Source organism: Ctenopharyngodon idella, chromosome 15 (genome assembly GCF_019924925.1).
Source record: "Ctenopharyngodon idella isolate HZGC_01 chromosome 15, HZGC01, whole genome shotgun sequence".
Classification (NCBI taxonomy): Eukaryota; Metazoa; Chordata; class Actinopteri; order Cypriniformes; family Xenocyprididae; genus Ctenopharyngodon; species Ctenopharyngodon idella.
This window is the reverse complement of record NC_067234.1, coordinates 9,655,588-9,671,266: the sequence shown is the minus strand read 5'-3', so window position 1 is coordinate 9,671,266 and position 15,679 is coordinate 9,655,588. Positions and strand designations below refer to the sequence as shown.

The following is a 15,679-nucleotide window of genomic DNA, read 5'->3' as shown; positions in this document are numbered from 1 at the left end:
GCCCAGCGAGCGATCTCGCCACTGCAGAACCTTGCACTACAGAGCGCTTTGGGTCGTCGGTGCTAGGGCTGGACACACTGATCGATGGAACAGCTCAATGTCTTCAGAGATAAGGTATCTTAGAGCTTTCGGGTTCACATATGGCCAAATCCAGCATGATGTAAGAGAGCATACGCTGAAGGAAGGGGGCGGGCACACTTGTCGAAGGTACCAGAGTACAGGCACTGAAGGGGGTGTGGCCTCTAGGTTTTCGGGAAAATAAATAAATAAATAAAAAGAGTTGGCAGAAAAACGAAAAGTGCTTTTCTGTCGGTGTAATTGGCCACCCGTCACCCTTATGATAGCTGCTTGCGAACGAGAACTTAGTGTGTCAAACATTTTGCCTTTAAATAACCACGTTTGCGTAAAGAACAGAACATCGTGTTGGACGTTGCTAGAATTATTTGTACTGTGAACCTATCAGAACCTTTATAAATGACATCAACTGACCTTTCATATACCTATAAGTACTGGTGTATCTGGGTGCTAAGTTAGTTTGAGGTTGGATCCCCTTACTCATTTTCTATGGCCTTTGGAAGTGTGGAGAACTCTGTCTTCGGGAAACTCTCTGTCAACCGACTGAACCTCAGATTTGACCCCTGGACTGAGCTCATTGGTCTCTTTATGGGGGAAAACTGTGATCCCTAATGGCATCTACTGAAGGAAGCGGGTGGGCAAACTTGTCGAGGGCACCGGAGTACAAGCGTTAAAAGTGAAGCAGGGCTGATCAAAGCCGCAACAATATGGAGCGCTTCACGGATTTGCGTGTCATCCTTTCGCAGGGGCCATGCTAATCTTCTCTGTATCGATCCAATTTTAGTATATGTGCTGCCTTAGCAAGCACAAGCCTGCTGGCCCGCCCGAGGCCTATGTACACCTCGGGTAGCAGCGAGCTTTCACCAAGGTGGTAGGGCCCAGCGAGCGATCTCGCCACTGCAGAACCTTGCACTACAGAGCGCTTTGGGTCGTCGGTGCTAGGGCTGGACACACTGATCGATGGAACAGCTCAATGTCTTCAGAGATAAGGTATCTTAGAGCTTTCGGGTTCACATATGGCCAAATCCAGCATGATGTAAGAGAGCATACGCTGAAGGAAGGGGGCGGGCACACTTGTCGAAGGTACCAGAGTACAGGCACTGAAGGGGGTGTGGCCTCTAGGTTTTCGGGAAAATAAATAAATAAATAAAAAGAGTTGGCAGAAAAACGAAAAGTGCTTTTCTGTCGGTGTAATTGGCCACCCGTCACCCTTATGATAGCTGCTTGCGAACGAGAACTTAGTGTGTCAAACATTTTGCCTTTAAATAACCACGTTTGCGTAAAGAACAGAACATCGTGTTGGACGTTGCTAGAATTATTTGTACTGTGAACCTATCAGAACCTTTATAAATGACATCAACTGACCTTTCATATACCTATAAGTACTGGTGTATCTGGGTGCTAAGTTAGTTTGAGGTTGGATCCCCTTACTCATTTTCTATGGCCTTTGGAAGTGTGGAGAACTCTGTCTTCGGGAAACTCTCTGTCAACCGACTGAACCTCAGATTTGACCCCTGGACTGAGCTCATTGGTCTCTTTATGGGGGAAAACTGTGATCCCTAATGGCATCTACTGAAGGAAGCGGGTTGGGCAAACTTGTCGAGGGCACCGGAGTACAAGCGTTAAAAGTGAAGCAGGGCTGATCAAAGCCGCAACAATATGGAGCGCTTCACGGATTTGCGTGTCATCCTTTCGCAGGGGCCATGCTAATCTTCTCTGTATCGATCCAATTTTAGTATATGTGCTGCCTTAGCAAGCACAAGCCTGCTGGCCCGCCCGAGGCCTATGTACACCTCGGGTAGCAGCGAGCTTTCACCAAGGTGGTAGGGCCCAGCGAGCGATCTCGCCACTGCAGAACCTTGCACTACAGAGCGCTTTGGGTCGTCGGTGCTAGGGCTGGACACACTGATCGATGGAACAGCTCAATGTCTTCAGAGATAAGGTATCTTAGAGCTTTCGGGTTCACATATGGCCAAATCCAGCATGATGTAAGAGAGCATACGCTGAAGGAAGGGGGCGGGCACACTTGTCGAAGGTACCAGAGTACAGGCACTGAAGGGGGTGTGGCCTCTAGGTTTTCGGGAAAATAAATAAATAAATAAAAAGAGTTGGCAGAAAAACGAAAAGTGCTTTTCTGTCGGTGTAATTGGCCACCCGTCACCCTTATGATAGCTGCTTGCGAACGAGAACTTAGTGTGTCAAACATTTTGCCTTTAAATAACCACGTTTGCGTAAAGAACAGAACATCGTGTTGGACGTTGCTAGAATTATTTGTACTGTGAACCTATCAGAACCTTTATAAATGACATCAACTGACCTTTCATATACCTATAAGTACTGGTGTATCTGGGTGCTAAGTTAGTTTGAGGTTGGATCCCCTTACTCATTTTCTATGGCCTTTGGAAGTGTGGAGAACTCTGTCTTCGGGAAACTCTCTGTCAACCGACTGAACCTCAGATTTGACCCCTGGACTGAGCTCATTGGTCTCTTTATGGGGGAAAACTGTGATCCCTAATGGCATCTACTGAAGGAAGCGGGTGGACAAACTTGTCGAGGGCACCGGAGTACAAGCGTTAAAAGTGAAGCAGGGCTGATCAAAGCCGCAACAATATGGAGCGCTTCACGGATTTGCGTGTCATCCTTTCGCAGGGGCCATGCTAATCTTCTCTGTATCGATCCAATTTTAGTATATGTGCTGCCTTAGCAAGCACAAGCCTGCTGGCCCGCCCGAGGCCTATGTACACCTCGGGTAGCAGCGAGCTTTCACCAAGGTGGTAGGGCCCAGCGAGCGATCTCGCCACTGCAGAACCTTGCACTACAGAGCGCTTTGGGTCGTCGGTGCTAGGGCTGGACACACTGATCGATGGAACAGCTCAATGTCTTCAGAGATAAGGTATCTTAGAGCTTTCGGGTTCACATATGGCCAAATCCAGCATGATGTAAGAGAGCATACGCTGAAGGAAGGGGGCGGGCACACTTGTCGAAGGTACCAGAGTACAGGCACTGAAGGGGGTGTGGCCTCTAGGTTTTCGGGAAAATAAATAAATAAATAAAAAGAGTTGGCAGAAAAACGAAAAGTGCTTTTCTGTCGGTGTAATTGGCCACCCGTCACCCTTATGATAGCTGCTTGCGAACGAGAACTTAGTGTGTCAAACATTTTGCCTTTAAATAACCACGTTTGCGTAAAGAACAGAACATCGTGTTGGACGTTGCTAGAATTATTTGTACTGTGAACCTATCAGAACCTTTATAAATGACATCAACTGACCTTTCATATACCTATAAGTACTGGTGTATCTGGGTGCTAAGTTAGTTTGAGGTTGGATCCCCTTACTCATTTTCTATGGCCTTTGGAAGTGTGGAGAACTCTGTCTTCGGGAAACTCTCTGTCAACCGACTGAACCTCAGATTTGACCCCTGGACTGAGCTCATTGGTCTCTTTATGGGGGAAAACTGTGATCCCTAATGGCATCTACTGAAGGAAGCGGGTGGACAAACTTGTCGAGGGCACCGGAGTACAAGCGTTAAAAGTGAAGCAGGGCTGATCAAAGCCGCAACAATATGGAGCGCTTCACGGATTTGCGTGTCATCCTTTCGCAGGGGCCATGCTAATCTTCTCTGTATCGATCCAATTTTAGTATATGTGCTGCCTTAGCAAGCACAAGCCTGCTGGCCCGCCCGAGGCCTATGTACACCTCGGGTAGCAGCGAGCTTTCACCAAGGTGGTAGGGCCCAGCGAGCGATCTCGCCACTGCAGAACCTTGCACTACAGAGCGCTTTGGGTCGTCGGTGCTAGGGCTGGACACACTGATCGATGGAACAGCTCAATGTCTTCAGAGATAAGGTATCTTAGAGCTTTCGGGTTCACATATGGCCAAATCCAGCATGATGTAAGAGAGCATACGCTGAAGGAAGGGGGCGGGCACACTTGTCGAAGGTACCAGAGTACAGGCACTGAAGGGGGTGTGGCCTCTAGGTTTTCGGGAAAATAAATAAATAAATAAAAAGAGTTGGCAGAAAAACGAAAAGTGCTTTTCTGTCGGTGTAATTGGCCACCCGTCACCCTTATGATAGCTGCTTGCGAACGAGAACTTAGTGTGTCAAACATTTTGCCTTTAAATAACCACGTTTGCGTAAAGAACAGAACATCGTGTTGGACGTTGCTAGAATTATTTGTACTGTGAACCTATCAGAACCTTTATAAATGACATCAACTGACCTTTCATATACCTATAAGTACTGGTGTATCTGGGTGCTAAGTTAGTTTGAGGTTGGATCCCCTTACTCATTTTCTATGGCCTTTGGAAGTGTGGAGAACTCTGTCTTCGGGAAACTCTCTGTCAACCGACTGAACCTCAGATTTGACCCCTGGACTGAGCTCATTGGTCTCTTTATGGGGGAAAACTGTGATCCCTAATGGCATCTACTGAAGGAAGCGGGTGGACAAACTTGTCGAGGGCACCGGAGTACAAGCGTTAAAAGTGAAGCAGGGCTGATCAAAGCCGCAACAATATGGAGCGCTTCACGGATTTGCGTGTCATCCTTTCGCAGGGGCCATGCTAATCTTCTCTGTATCGATCCAATTTTAGTATATGTGCTGCCTTAGCAAGCACAAGCCTGCTGGCCCGCCCGAGGCCTATGTACACCTCGGGTAGCAGCGAGCTTTCACCAAGGTGGTAGGGCCCAGCGAGCGATCTCGCCACTGCAGAACCTTGCACTACAGAGCGCTTTGGGTCGTCGGTGCTAGGGCTGGACACACTGATCGATGGAACAGCTCAATGTCTTCAGAGATAAGGTATCTTAGAGCTTTCGGGTTCACATATGGCCAAATCCAGCATGATGTAAGAGAGCATACGCTGAAGGAAGGGGGCGGGCACACTTGTCGAAGGTACCAGAGTACAGGCACTGAAGGGGGTGTGGCCTCTAGGTTTTCGGGAAAATAAATAAATAAATAAAAAGAGTTGGCAGAAAAACGAAAAGTGCTTTTCTGTCGGTGTAATTGGCCACCCGTCACCCTTATGATAGCTGCTTGCGAACGAGAACTTAGTGTGTCAAACATTTTGCCTTTAAATAACCACGTTTGCGTAAAGAACAGAACATCGTGTTGGACGTTGCTAGAATTATTTGTACTGTGAACCTATCAGAACCTTTATAAATGACATCAACTGACCTTTCATATACCTATAAGTACTGGTGTATCTGGGTGCTAAGTTAGTTTGAGGTTGGATCCCCTTACTCATTTTCTATGGCCTTTGGAAGTGTGGAGAACTCTGTCTTCGGGAAACTCTCTGTCAACCGACTGAACCTCAGATTTGACCCCTGGACTGAGCTCATTGGTCTCTTTATGGGGGAAAACTGTGATCCCTAATGGCATCTACTGAAGGAAGCGGGTGGACAAACTTGTCGAGGGCACCGGAGTACAAGCGTTAAAAGTGAAGCAGGGCTGATCAAAGCCGCAACAATATGGAGCGCTTCACGGATTTGCGTGTCATCCTTTCGCAGGGGCCATGCTAATCTTCTCTGTATCGATCCAATTTTAGTATATGTGCTGCCTTAGCAAGCACAAGCCTGCTGGCCCGCCCGAGGCCTATGTACACCTCGGGTAGCAGCGAGCTTTCACCAAGGTGGTAGGGCCCAGCGAGCGATCTCGCCACTGCAGAACCTTGCACTACAGAGCGCTTTGGGTCGTCGGTGCTAGGGCTGGACACACTGATCGATGGAACAGCTCAATGTCTTCAGAGATAAGGTATCTTAGAGCTTTCGGGTTCACATATGGCCAAATCCAGCATGATGTAAGAGAGCATACGCTGAAGGAAGGGGGCGGGCACACTTGTCGAAGGTACCAGAGTACAGGCACTGAAGGGGGTGTGGCCTCTAGGTTTTCGGGAAAATAAATAAATAAATAAAAAGAGTTGGCAGAAAAACGAAAAGTGCTTTTCTGTCGGTGTAATTGGCCACCCGTCACCCTTATGATAGCTGCTTGCGAACGAGAACTTAGTGTGTCAAACATTTTGCCTTTAAATAACCACGTTTGCGTAAAGAACAGAACATCGTGTTGGACGTTGCTAGAATTATTTGTACTGTGAACCTATCAGAACCTTTATAAATGACATCAACTGACCTTTCATATACCTATAAGTACTGGTGTATCTGGGTGCTAAGTTAGTTTGAGGTTGGATCCCCTTACTCATTTTCTATGGCCTTTGGAAGTGTGGAGAACTCTGTCTTCGGGAAACTCTCTGTCAACCGACTGAACCTCAGATTTGACCCCTGGACTGAGCTCATTGGTCTCTTTATGGGGGAAAACTGTGATCCCTAATGGCATCTACTGAAGGAAGCGGGTGGACAAACTTGTCGAGGGCACCGGAGTACAAGCGTTAAAAGTGAAGCAGGGCTGATCAAAGCCGCAACAATATGGAGCGCTTCACGGATTTGCGTGTCATCCTTTCGCAGGGGCCATGCTAATCTTCTCTGTATCGATCCAATTTTAGTATATGTGCTGCCTTAGCAAGCACAAGCCTGCTGGCCCGCCCGAGGCCTATGTACACCTCGGGTAGCAGCGAGCTTTCACCAAGGTGGTAGGGCCCAGCGAGCGATCTCGCCACTGCAGAACCTTGCACTACAGAGCGCTTTGGGTCGTCGGTGCTAGGGCTGGACACACTGATCGATGGAACAGCTCAATGTCTTCAGAGATAAGGTATCTTAGAGCTTTCGGGTTCACATATGGCCAAATCCAGCATGATGTAAGAGAGCATACGCTGAAGGAAGGGGGCGGGCACACTTGTCGAAGGTACCAGAGTACAGGCACTGAAGGGGGTGTGGCCTCTAGGTTTTCGGGAAAATAAATAAATAAATAAAAAGAGTTGGCAGAAAAACGAAAAGTGCTTTTCTGTCGGTGTAATTGGCCACCCGTCACCCTTATGATAGCTGCTTGCGAACGAGAACTTAGTGTGTCAAACATTTTGCCTTTAAATAACCACGTTTGCGTAAAGAACAGAACATCGTGTTGGACGTTGCTAGAATTATTTGTACTGTGAACCTATCAGAACCTTTATAAATGACATCAACTGACCTTTCATATACCTATAAGTACTGGTGTTTCTGGGTGCTAAGTTAGTTTGAGGTTGGATCCCCTTACTCATTTTCTATGGCCTTTGGAAGTGTGGAGAACTCTGTCTTCGGGAAACTCTCTGTCAACCGACTGAACCTCAGATTTGACCCCTGGACTGAGCTCATTGGTCTCTTTATGGGGGAAAACTGTGATCCCTAATGGCATCTACTGAAGGAAGCGGGTGGACAAACTTGTCGAGGGCACCGGAGTACAAGCGTTAAAAGTGAAGCAGGGCTGATCAAAGCCGCAACAATATGGAGCGCTTCACGGATTTGCGTGTCATCCTTTCGCAGGGGCCATGCTAATCTTCTCTGTATCGATCCAATTTTAGTATATGTGCTGCCTTAGCAAGCACAAGCCTGCTGGCCCGCCCGAGGCCTATGTACACCTCGGGTAGCAGCGAGCTTTCACCAAGGTGGTAGGGCCCAGCGAGCGATCTCGCCACTGCAGAACCTTGCACTACAGAGCGCTTTGGGTCGTCGGTGCTAGGGCTGGACACACTGATCGATGGAACAGCTCAATGTCTTCAGAGATAAGGTATCTTAGAGCTTTCGGGTTCACATATGGCCAAATCCAGCATGATGTAAGAGAGCATACGCTGAAGGAAGGGGGCGGGCACACTTGTCGAAGGTACCAGAGTACAGGCACTGAAGGGGGTGTGGCCTCTAGGTTTTCGGGAAAATAAATAAATAAATAAAAAGAGTTGGCAGAAAAACGAAAAGTGCTTTTCTGTCGGTGTAATTGGCCACCCGTCACCCTTATGATAGCTGCTTGCGAACGAGAACTTAGTGTGTCAAACATTTTGCCTTTAAATAACCACGTTTGCGTAAAGAACAGAACATCGTGTTGGACGTTGCTAGAATTATTTGTACTGTGAACCTATCAGAACCTTTATAAATGACATCAACTGACCTTTCATATACCTATAAGTACTGGTGTATCTGGGTGCTAAGTTAGTTTGAGGTTGGATCCCCTTACTCATTTTCTATGGCCTTTGGAAGTGTGGAGAACTCTGTCTTCGGGAAACTCTCTGTCAACCGACTGAACCTCAGATTTGACCCCTGGACTGAGCTCATTGGTCTCTTTATGGGGGAAAACTGTGATCCCTAATGGCATCTACTGAAGGAAGCGGGTGGACAAACTTGTCGAGGGCACCGGAGTACAAGCGTTAAAAGTGAAGCAGGGCTGATCAAAGCCGCAACAATATGGAGCGCTTCACGGATTTGCGTGTCATCCTTTCGCAGGGGCCATGCTAATCTTCTCTGTATCGATCCAATTTTAGTATATGTGCTGCCTTAGCAAGCACAAGCCTGCTGGCCCGCCCGAGGCCTATGTACACCTCGGGTAGCAGCGAGCTTTCACCAAGGTGGTAGGGCCCAGCGAGCGATCTCGCCACTGCAGAACCTTGCACTACAGAGCGCTTTGGGTCGTCGGTGCTAGGGCTGGACACACTGATCGATGGAACAGCTCAATGTCTTCAGAGATAAGGTATCTTAGAGCTTTCGGGTTCACATATGGCCAAATCCAGCATGATGTAAGAGAGCATACGCTGAAGGAAGGGGGCGGGCACACTTGTCGAAGGTACCAGAGTACAGGCACTGAAGGGGGTGTGGCCTCTAGGTTTTCGGGAAAATAAATAAATAAATAAAAAGAGTTGGCAGAAAAACGAAAAGTGCTTTTCTGTCGGTGTAATTGGCCACCCGTCACCCTTATGATAGCTGCTTGCGAACGAGAACTTAGTGTGTCAAACATTTTGCCTTTAAATAACCACGTTTGCGTAAAGAACAGAACATCGTGTTGGACGTTGCTAGAATTATTTGTACTGTGAACCTATCAGAACCTTTATAAATGACATCAACTGACCTTTCATATACCTATAAGTACTGGTGTATCTGGGTGCTAAGTTAGTTTGAGGTTGGATCCCCTTACTCATTTTCTATGGCCTTTGGAAGTGTGGAGAACTCTGTCTTCGGGAAACTCTCTGTCAACCGACTGAACCTCAGATTTGACCCCTGGACTGAGCTCATTGGTCTCTTTATGGGGGAAAACTGTGATCCCTAATGGCATCTACTGAAGGAAGCGGGTGGACAAACTTGTCGAGGGCACCGGAGTACAAGCGTTAAAAGTGAAGCAGGGCTGATCAAAGCCGCAACAATATGGAGCGCTTCACGGATTTGCGTGTCATCCTTTCGCAGGGGCCATGCTAATCTTCTCTGTATCGATCCAATTTTAGTATATGTGCTGCCTTAGCAAGCACAAGCCTGCTGGCCCGCCCGAGGCCTATGTACACCTCGGGTAGCAGCGAGCTTTCACCAAGGTGGTAGGGCCCAGCGAGCGATCTCGCCACTGCAGAACCTTGCACTACAGAGCGCTTTGGGTCGTCGGTGCTAGGGCTGGACACACTGATCGATGGAACAGCTCAATGTCTTCAGAGATAAGGTATCTTAGAGCTTTCGGGTTCACATATGGCCAAATCCAGCATGATGTAAGAGAGCATACGCTGAAGGAAGGGGGCGGGCACACTTGTCGAAGGTACCAGAGTACAGGCACTGAAGGGGGTGTGGCCTCTAGGTTTTCGGGAAAATAAATAAATAAATAAAAAGAGTTGGCAGAAAAACGAAAAGTGCTTTTCTGTCGGTGTAATTGGCCACCCGTCACCCTTATGATAGCTGCTTGCGAACGAGAACTTAGTGTGTCAAACATTTTGCCTTTAAATAACCACGTTTGCGTAAAGAACAGAACATCGTGTTGGACGTTGCTAGAATTATTTGTACTGTGAACCTATCAGAACCTTTATAAATGACATCAACTGACCTTTCATATACCTATAAGTACTGGTGTTTCTGGGTGCTAAGTTAGTTTGAGGTTGGATCCCCTTACTCATTTTCTATGGCCTTTGGAAGTGTGGAGAACTCTGTCTTCGGGAAACTCTCTGTCAACCGACTGAACCTCAGATTTGACCCCTGGACTGAGCTCATTGGTCTCTTTATGGGGGAAAACTGTGATCCCTAATGGCATCTACTGAAGGAAGCGGGTGGGCAAACTTGTCGAGGGCACCGGAGTACAAGCGTTAAAAGTGAAGCAGGGCTGATCAAAGCCGCAACAATATGGAGCGCTTCACGGATTTGCGTGTCATCCTTTCGCAGGGGCCATGCTAATCTTCTCTGTATCGATCCAATTTTAGTATATGTGCTGCCTTAGCAAGCACAAGCCTGCTGGCCCGCCCGAGGCCTATGTACACCTCGGGTAGCAGCGAGCTTTCACCAAGGTGGTAGGGCCCAGCGAGCGATCTCGCCACTGCAGAACCTTGCACTACAGAGCGCTTTGGGTCGTCGGTGCTAGGGCTGGACACACTGATCGATGGAACAGCTCAATGTCTTCAGAGATAAGGTATCTTAGAGCTTTCGGGTTCACATATGGCCAAATCCAGCATGATGTAAGAGAGCATACGCTGAAGGAAGGGGGCGGGCACACTTGTCGAAGGTACCAGAGTACAGGCACTGAAGGGGGTGTGGCCTCTAGGTTTTCGGGAAAATAAATAAATAAATAAAAAGAGTTGGCAGAAAAACGAAAAGTGCTTTTCTGTCGGTGTAATTGGCCACCCGTCACCCTTATGATAGCTGCTTGCGAACGAGAACTTAGTGTGTCAAACATTTTGCCTTTAAATAACCACGTTTGCGTAAAGAACAGAACATCGTGTTGGACGTTGCTAGAATTATTTGTACTGTGAACCTATCAGAACCTTTATAAATGACATCAACTGACCTTTCATATACCTATAAGTACTGGTGTTTCTGGGTGCTAAGTTAGTTTGAGGTTGGATCCCCTTACTCATTTTCTATGGCCTTTGGAAGTGTGGAGAACTCTGTCTTCGGGAAACTCTCTGTCAACCGACTGAACCTCAGATTTGACCCCTGGACTGAGCTCATTGGTCTCTTTATGGGGGAAAACTGTGATCCCTAATGGCATCTACTGAAGGAAGCGGGTGGACAAACTTGTCGAGGGCACCGGAGTACAAGCGTTAAAAGTGAAGCAGGGCTGATCAAAGCCGCAACAATATGGAGCGCTTCACGGATTTGCGTGTCATCCTTTCGCAGGGGCCATGCTAATCTTCTCTGTATCGATCCAATTTTAGTATATGTGCTGCCTTAGCAAGCACAAGCCTGCTGGCCCGCCCGAGGCCTATGTACACCTCGGGTAGCAGCGAGCTTTCACCAAGGTGGTAGGGCCCAGCGAGCGATCTCGCCACTGCAGAACCTTGCACTACAGAGCGCTTTGGGTCGTCGGTGCTAGGGCTGGACACACTGATCGATGGAACAGCTCAATGTCTTCAGAGATAAGGTATCTTAGAGCTTTCGGGTTCACATATGGCCAAATCCAGCATGATGTAAGAGAGCATACGCTGAAGGAAGGGGGCGGGCACACTTGTCGAAGGTACCAGAGTACAGGCACTGAAGGGGGTGTGGCCTCTAGGTTTTCGGGAAAATAAATAAATAAATAAAAAGAGTTGGCAGAAAAACGAAAAGTGCTTTTCTGTCGGTGTAATTGGCCACCCGTCACCCTTATGATAGCTGCTTGCGAACGAGAACTTAGTGTGTCAAACATTTTGCCTTTAAATAACCACGTTTGCGTAAAGAACAGAACATCGTGTTGGACGTTGCTAGAATTATTTGTACTGTGAACCTATCAGAACCTTTATAAATGACATCAACTGACCTTTCATATACCTATAAGTACTGGTGTATCTGGGTGCTAAGTTAGTTTGAGGTTGGATCCCCTTACTCATTTTCTATGGCCTTTGGAAGTGTGGAGAACTCTGTCTTCGGGAAACTCTCTGTCAACCGACTGAACCTCAGATTTGACCCCTGGACTGAGCTCATTGGTCTCTTTATGGGGGAAAACTGTGATCCCTAATGGCATCTACTGAAGGAAGCGGGTGGACAAACTTGTCGAGGGCACCGGAGTACAAGCGTTAAAAGTGAAGCAGGGCTGATCAAAGCCGCAACAATATGGAGCGCTTCACGGATTTGCGTGTCATCCTTTCGCAGGGGCCATGCTAATCTTCTCTGTATCGATCCAATTTTAGTATATGTGCTGCCTTAGCAAGCACAAGCCTGCTGGCCCGCCCGAGGCCTATGTACACCTCGGGTAGCAGCGAGCTTTCACCAAGGTGGTAGGGCCCAGCGAGCGATCTCGCCACTGCAGAACCTTGCACTACAGAGCGCTTTGGGTCGTCGGTGCTAGGGCTGGACACACTGATCGATGGAACAGCTCAATGTCTTCAGAGATAAGGTATCTTAGAGCTTTCGGGTTCACATATGGCCAAATCCAGCATGATGTAAGAGAGCATACGCTGAAGGAAGGGGGCGGGCACACTTGTCGAAGGTACCAGAGTACAGGCACTGAAGGGGGTGTGGCCTCTAGGTTTTCGGGAAAATAAATAAATAAATAAAAAGAGTTGGCAGAAAAACGAAAAGTGCTTTTCTGTCGGTGTAATTGGCCACCCGTCACCCTTATGATAGCTGCTTGCGAACGAGAACTTAGTGTGTCAAACATTTTGCCTTTAAATAACCACGTTTGCGTAAAGAACAGAACATCGTGTTGGACGTTGCTAGAATTATTTGTACTGTGAACCTATCAGAACCTTTATAAATGACATCAACTGACCTTTCATATACCTATAAGTACTGGTGTATCTGGGTGCTAAGTTAGTTTGAGGTTGGATCCCCTTACTCATTTTCTATGGCCTTTGGAAGTGTGGAGAACTCTGTCTTCGGGAAACTCTCTGTCAACCGACTGAACCTCAGATTTGACCCCTGGACTGAGCTCATTGGTCTCTTTATGGGGGAAAACTGTGATCCCTAATGGCATCTACTGAAGGAAGCGGGTGGGCAAACTTGTCGAGGGCACCGGAGTACAAGCGTTAAAAGTGAAGCAGGGCTGATCAAAGCCGCAACAATATGGAGCGCTTCACGGATTTGCGTGTCATCCTTTCGCAGGGGCCATGCTAATCTTCTCTGTATCGATCCAATTTTAGTATATGTGCTGCCTTAGCAAGCACAAGCCTGCTGGCCCGCCCGAGGCCTATGTACACCTCGGGTAGCAGCGAGCTTTCACCAAGGTGGTAGGGCCCAGCGAGCGATCTCGCCACTGCAGAACCTTGCACTACAGAGCGCTTTGGGTCGTCGGTGCTAGGGCTGGACACACTGATCGATGGAACAGCTCAATGTCTTCAGAGATAAGGTATCTTAGAGCTTTCGGGTTCACATATGGCCAAATCCAGCATGATGTAAGAGAGCATACGCTGAAGGAAGGGGGCGGGCACACTTGTCGAAGGTACCAGAGTACAGGCACTGAAGGGGGTGTGGCCTCTAGGTTTTCGGGAAAATAAATAAATAAATAAAAAGAGTTGGCAGAAAAACGAAAAGTGCTTTTCTGTCGGTGTAATTGGCCACCCGTCACCCTTATGATAGCTGCTTGCGAACGAGAACTTAGTGTGTCAAACATTTTGCCTTTAAATAACCACGTTTGCGTAAAGAACAGAACATCGTGTTGGACGTTGCTAGAATTATTTGTACTGTGAACCTATCAGAACCTTTATAAATGACATCAACTGACCTTTCATATACCTATAAGTACTGGTGTATCTGGGTGCTAAGTTAGTTTGAGGTTGGATCCCCTTACTCATTTTCTATGGCCTTTGGAAGTGTGGAGAACTCTGTCTTCGGGAAACTCTCTGTCAACCGACTGAACCTCAGATTTGACCCCTGGACTGAGCTCATTGGTCTCTTTATGGGGGAAAACTGTGATCCCTAATGGCATCTACTGAAGGAAGCGGGTGGGCAAACTTGTCGAGGGCACCGGAGTACAAGCGTTAAAAGTGAAGCAGGGCTGATCAAAGCCGCAACAATATGGAGCGCTTCACGGATTTGCGTGTCATCCTTTCGCAGGGGCCATGCTAATCTTCTCTGTATCGATCCAATTTTAGTATATGTGCTGCCTTAGCAAGCACAAGCCTGCTGGCCCGCCCGAGGCCTATGTACACCTCGGGTAGCAGCGAGCTTTCACCAAGGTGGTAGGGCCCAGCGAGCGATCTCGCCACTGCAGAACCTTGCACTACAGAGCGCTTTGGGTCGTCGGTGCTAGGGCTGGACACACTGATCGATGGAACAGCTCAATGTCTTCAGAGATAAGGTATCTTAGAGCTTTCGGGTTCACATATGGCCAAATCCAGCATGATGTAAGAGAGCATACGCTGAAGGAAGGGGGCGGGCACACTTGTCGAAGGTACCAGAGTACAGGCACTGAAGGGGGTGTGGCCTCTAGGTTTTCGGGAAAATAAATAAATAAATAAAAAGAGTTGGCAGAAAAACGAAAAGTGCTTTTCTGTCGGTGTAATTGGCCACCCGTCACCCTTATGATAGCTGCTTGCGAACGAGAACTTAGTGTGTCAAACATTTTGCCTTTAAATAACCACGTTTGCGTAAAGAACAGAACATCGTGTTGGACGTTGCTAGAATTATTTGTACTGTGAACCTATCAGAACCTTTATAAATGACATCAACTGACCTTTCATATACCTATAAGTACTGGTGTTTCTGGGTGCTAAGTTAGTTTGAGGTTGGATCCCCTTACTCATTTTCTATGGCCTTTGGAAGTGTGGAGAACTCTGTCTTCGGGAAACTCTCTGTCAACCGACTGAACCTCAGATTTGACCCCTGGACTGAGCTCATTGGTCTCTTTATGGGGGAAAACTGTGATCCCTAATGGCATCTACTGAAGGAAGCGGGTGGGCAAACTTGTCGAGGGCACCGGAGTACAAGCGTTAAAAGTGAAGCAGGGCTGATCAAAGCCGCAACAATATGGAGCGCTTCACGGATTTGCGTGTCATCCTTTCGCAGGGGCCATGCTAATCTTCTCTGTATCGATCCAATTTTAGTATATGTGCTGCCTTAGCAAGCACAAGCCTGCTGGCCCGCCCGAGGCCTATGTACACCTCGGGTAGCAGCGAGCTTTCACCAAGGTGGTAGGGCCCAGCGAGCGATCTCGCCACTGCAGAACCTTGCACTACAGAGCGCTTTGGGTCGTCGGTGCTAGGGCTGGACACACTGATCGATGGAACAGCTCAATGTCTTCAGAGATAAGGTATCTTAGAGCTTTCGGGTTCACATATGGCCAAATCCAGCATGATGTAAGAGAGCATACGCTGAAGGAAGGGGGCGGGCACACTTGTCGAAGGTACCAGAGTACAGGCACTGAAGGGGGTGTGGCCTCTAGGTTTTCGGGAAAATAAATAAATAAATAAAAAGAGTTGGCAGAAAAACGAAAAGTGCTTTTCTGTCGGTGTAATTGGCCACCCGTCACCCTTATGATAGCTGCTTGCGAACGAGAACTTAGTGTGTCAAACATTTTGCCTTTAAATAACCACGTTTGCGTAAAGAACAGAACATCGTGTTGGACGTTGCTAGAATTATTTGTACTGTGAACCTATCA

General features: G+C 47.7%; 16 non-coding genes across 16 annotated transcripts; all 16 read right to left on the bottom strand.

Annotated features, from left to right (window-relative positions):
• Nucleotides 1-776: 776 nt before the first annotated feature.
• Nucleotides 777-883, bottom strand: LOC127496386 (U6 spliceosomal RNA). Its single transcript, XR_007925350.1, has one exon. It is a non-coding gene; the product is annotated as a U6 spliceosomal RNA (small nuclear RNA).
• An 845-nt stretch (nucleotides 884-1,728) lies between these two features.
• On the bottom strand, nucleotides 1,729-1,835 carry LOC127496385 (U6 spliceosomal RNA). The gene has a single exon (XR_007925349.1). It is a non-coding gene; the product is annotated as a U6 spliceosomal RNA (small nuclear RNA).
• An 844-nt stretch (nucleotides 1,836-2,679) lies between these two features.
• On the bottom strand, nucleotides 2,680-2,786 carry LOC127496384 (U6 spliceosomal RNA). Its single transcript, XR_007925348.1, has one exon. It is a non-coding gene; the product is annotated as a U6 spliceosomal RNA (small nuclear RNA).
• An 844-nt stretch (nucleotides 2,787-3,630) lies between these two features.
• Nucleotides 3,631-3,737, bottom strand: LOC127496383 (U6 spliceosomal RNA). The gene has a single exon (XR_007925347.1). It is a non-coding gene; the product is annotated as a U6 spliceosomal RNA (small nuclear RNA).
• Nucleotides 3,738-4,581: 844 nt separating this feature from the next.
• Nucleotides 4,582-4,688, bottom strand: LOC127496382 (U6 spliceosomal RNA). Its single transcript, XR_007925346.1, has one exon. It is a non-coding gene; the product is annotated as a U6 spliceosomal RNA (small nuclear RNA).
• An 844-nt stretch (nucleotides 4,689-5,532) lies between these two features.
• Nucleotides 5,533-5,639, bottom strand: LOC127496381 (U6 spliceosomal RNA). The gene has a single exon (XR_007925345.1). It is a non-coding gene; the product is annotated as a U6 spliceosomal RNA (small nuclear RNA).
• Nucleotides 5,640-6,483: 844 nt separating this feature from the next.
• Nucleotides 6,484-6,590, bottom strand: LOC127496380 (U6 spliceosomal RNA). The gene has a single exon (XR_007925344.1). It is a non-coding gene; the product is annotated as a U6 spliceosomal RNA (small nuclear RNA).
• Nucleotides 6,591-7,434: 844 nt separating this feature from the next.
• LOC127496379 (U6 spliceosomal RNA) lies at nucleotides 7,435-7,541 on the bottom strand. The gene has a single exon (XR_007925343.1). It is a non-coding gene; the product is annotated as a U6 spliceosomal RNA (small nuclear RNA).
• An 844-nt stretch (nucleotides 7,542-8,385) lies between these two features.
• LOC127496378 (U6 spliceosomal RNA) lies at nucleotides 8,386-8,492 on the bottom strand. Its single transcript, XR_007925342.1, has one exon. It is a non-coding gene; the product is annotated as a U6 spliceosomal RNA (small nuclear RNA).
• An 844-nt stretch (nucleotides 8,493-9,336) lies between these two features.
• LOC127496377 (U6 spliceosomal RNA) lies at nucleotides 9,337-9,443 on the bottom strand. Its single transcript, XR_007925341.1, has one exon. It is a non-coding gene; the product is annotated as a U6 spliceosomal RNA (small nuclear RNA).
• An 844-nt stretch (nucleotides 9,444-10,287) lies between these two features.
• Nucleotides 10,288-10,394, bottom strand: LOC127496376 (U6 spliceosomal RNA). Its single transcript, XR_007925340.1, has one exon. It is a non-coding gene; the product is annotated as a U6 spliceosomal RNA (small nuclear RNA).
• Nucleotides 10,395-11,238: 844 nt separating this feature from the next.
• LOC127496374 (U6 spliceosomal RNA) lies at nucleotides 11,239-11,345 on the bottom strand. The gene has a single exon (XR_007925339.1). It is a non-coding gene; the product is annotated as a U6 spliceosomal RNA (small nuclear RNA).
• Nucleotides 11,346-12,189: 844 nt separating this feature from the next.
• Nucleotides 12,190-12,296, bottom strand: LOC127496373 (U6 spliceosomal RNA). The gene has a single exon (XR_007925338.1). It is a non-coding gene; the product is annotated as a U6 spliceosomal RNA (small nuclear RNA).
• An 844-nt stretch (nucleotides 12,297-13,140) lies between these two features.
• On the bottom strand, nucleotides 13,141-13,247 carry LOC127496372 (U6 spliceosomal RNA). Its single transcript, XR_007925337.1, has one exon. It is a non-coding gene; the product is annotated as a U6 spliceosomal RNA (small nuclear RNA).
• An 844-nt stretch (nucleotides 13,248-14,091) lies between these two features.
• LOC127496371 (U6 spliceosomal RNA) lies at nucleotides 14,092-14,198 on the bottom strand. The gene has a single exon (XR_007925336.1). It is a non-coding gene; the product is annotated as a U6 spliceosomal RNA (small nuclear RNA).
• Nucleotides 14,199-15,042: 844 nt separating this feature from the next.
• On the bottom strand, nucleotides 15,043-15,149 carry LOC127496370 (U6 spliceosomal RNA). The gene has a single exon (XR_007925335.1). It is a non-coding gene; the product is annotated as a U6 spliceosomal RNA (small nuclear RNA).
• Nucleotides 15,150-15,679: the final 530 nt, after the last annotated feature.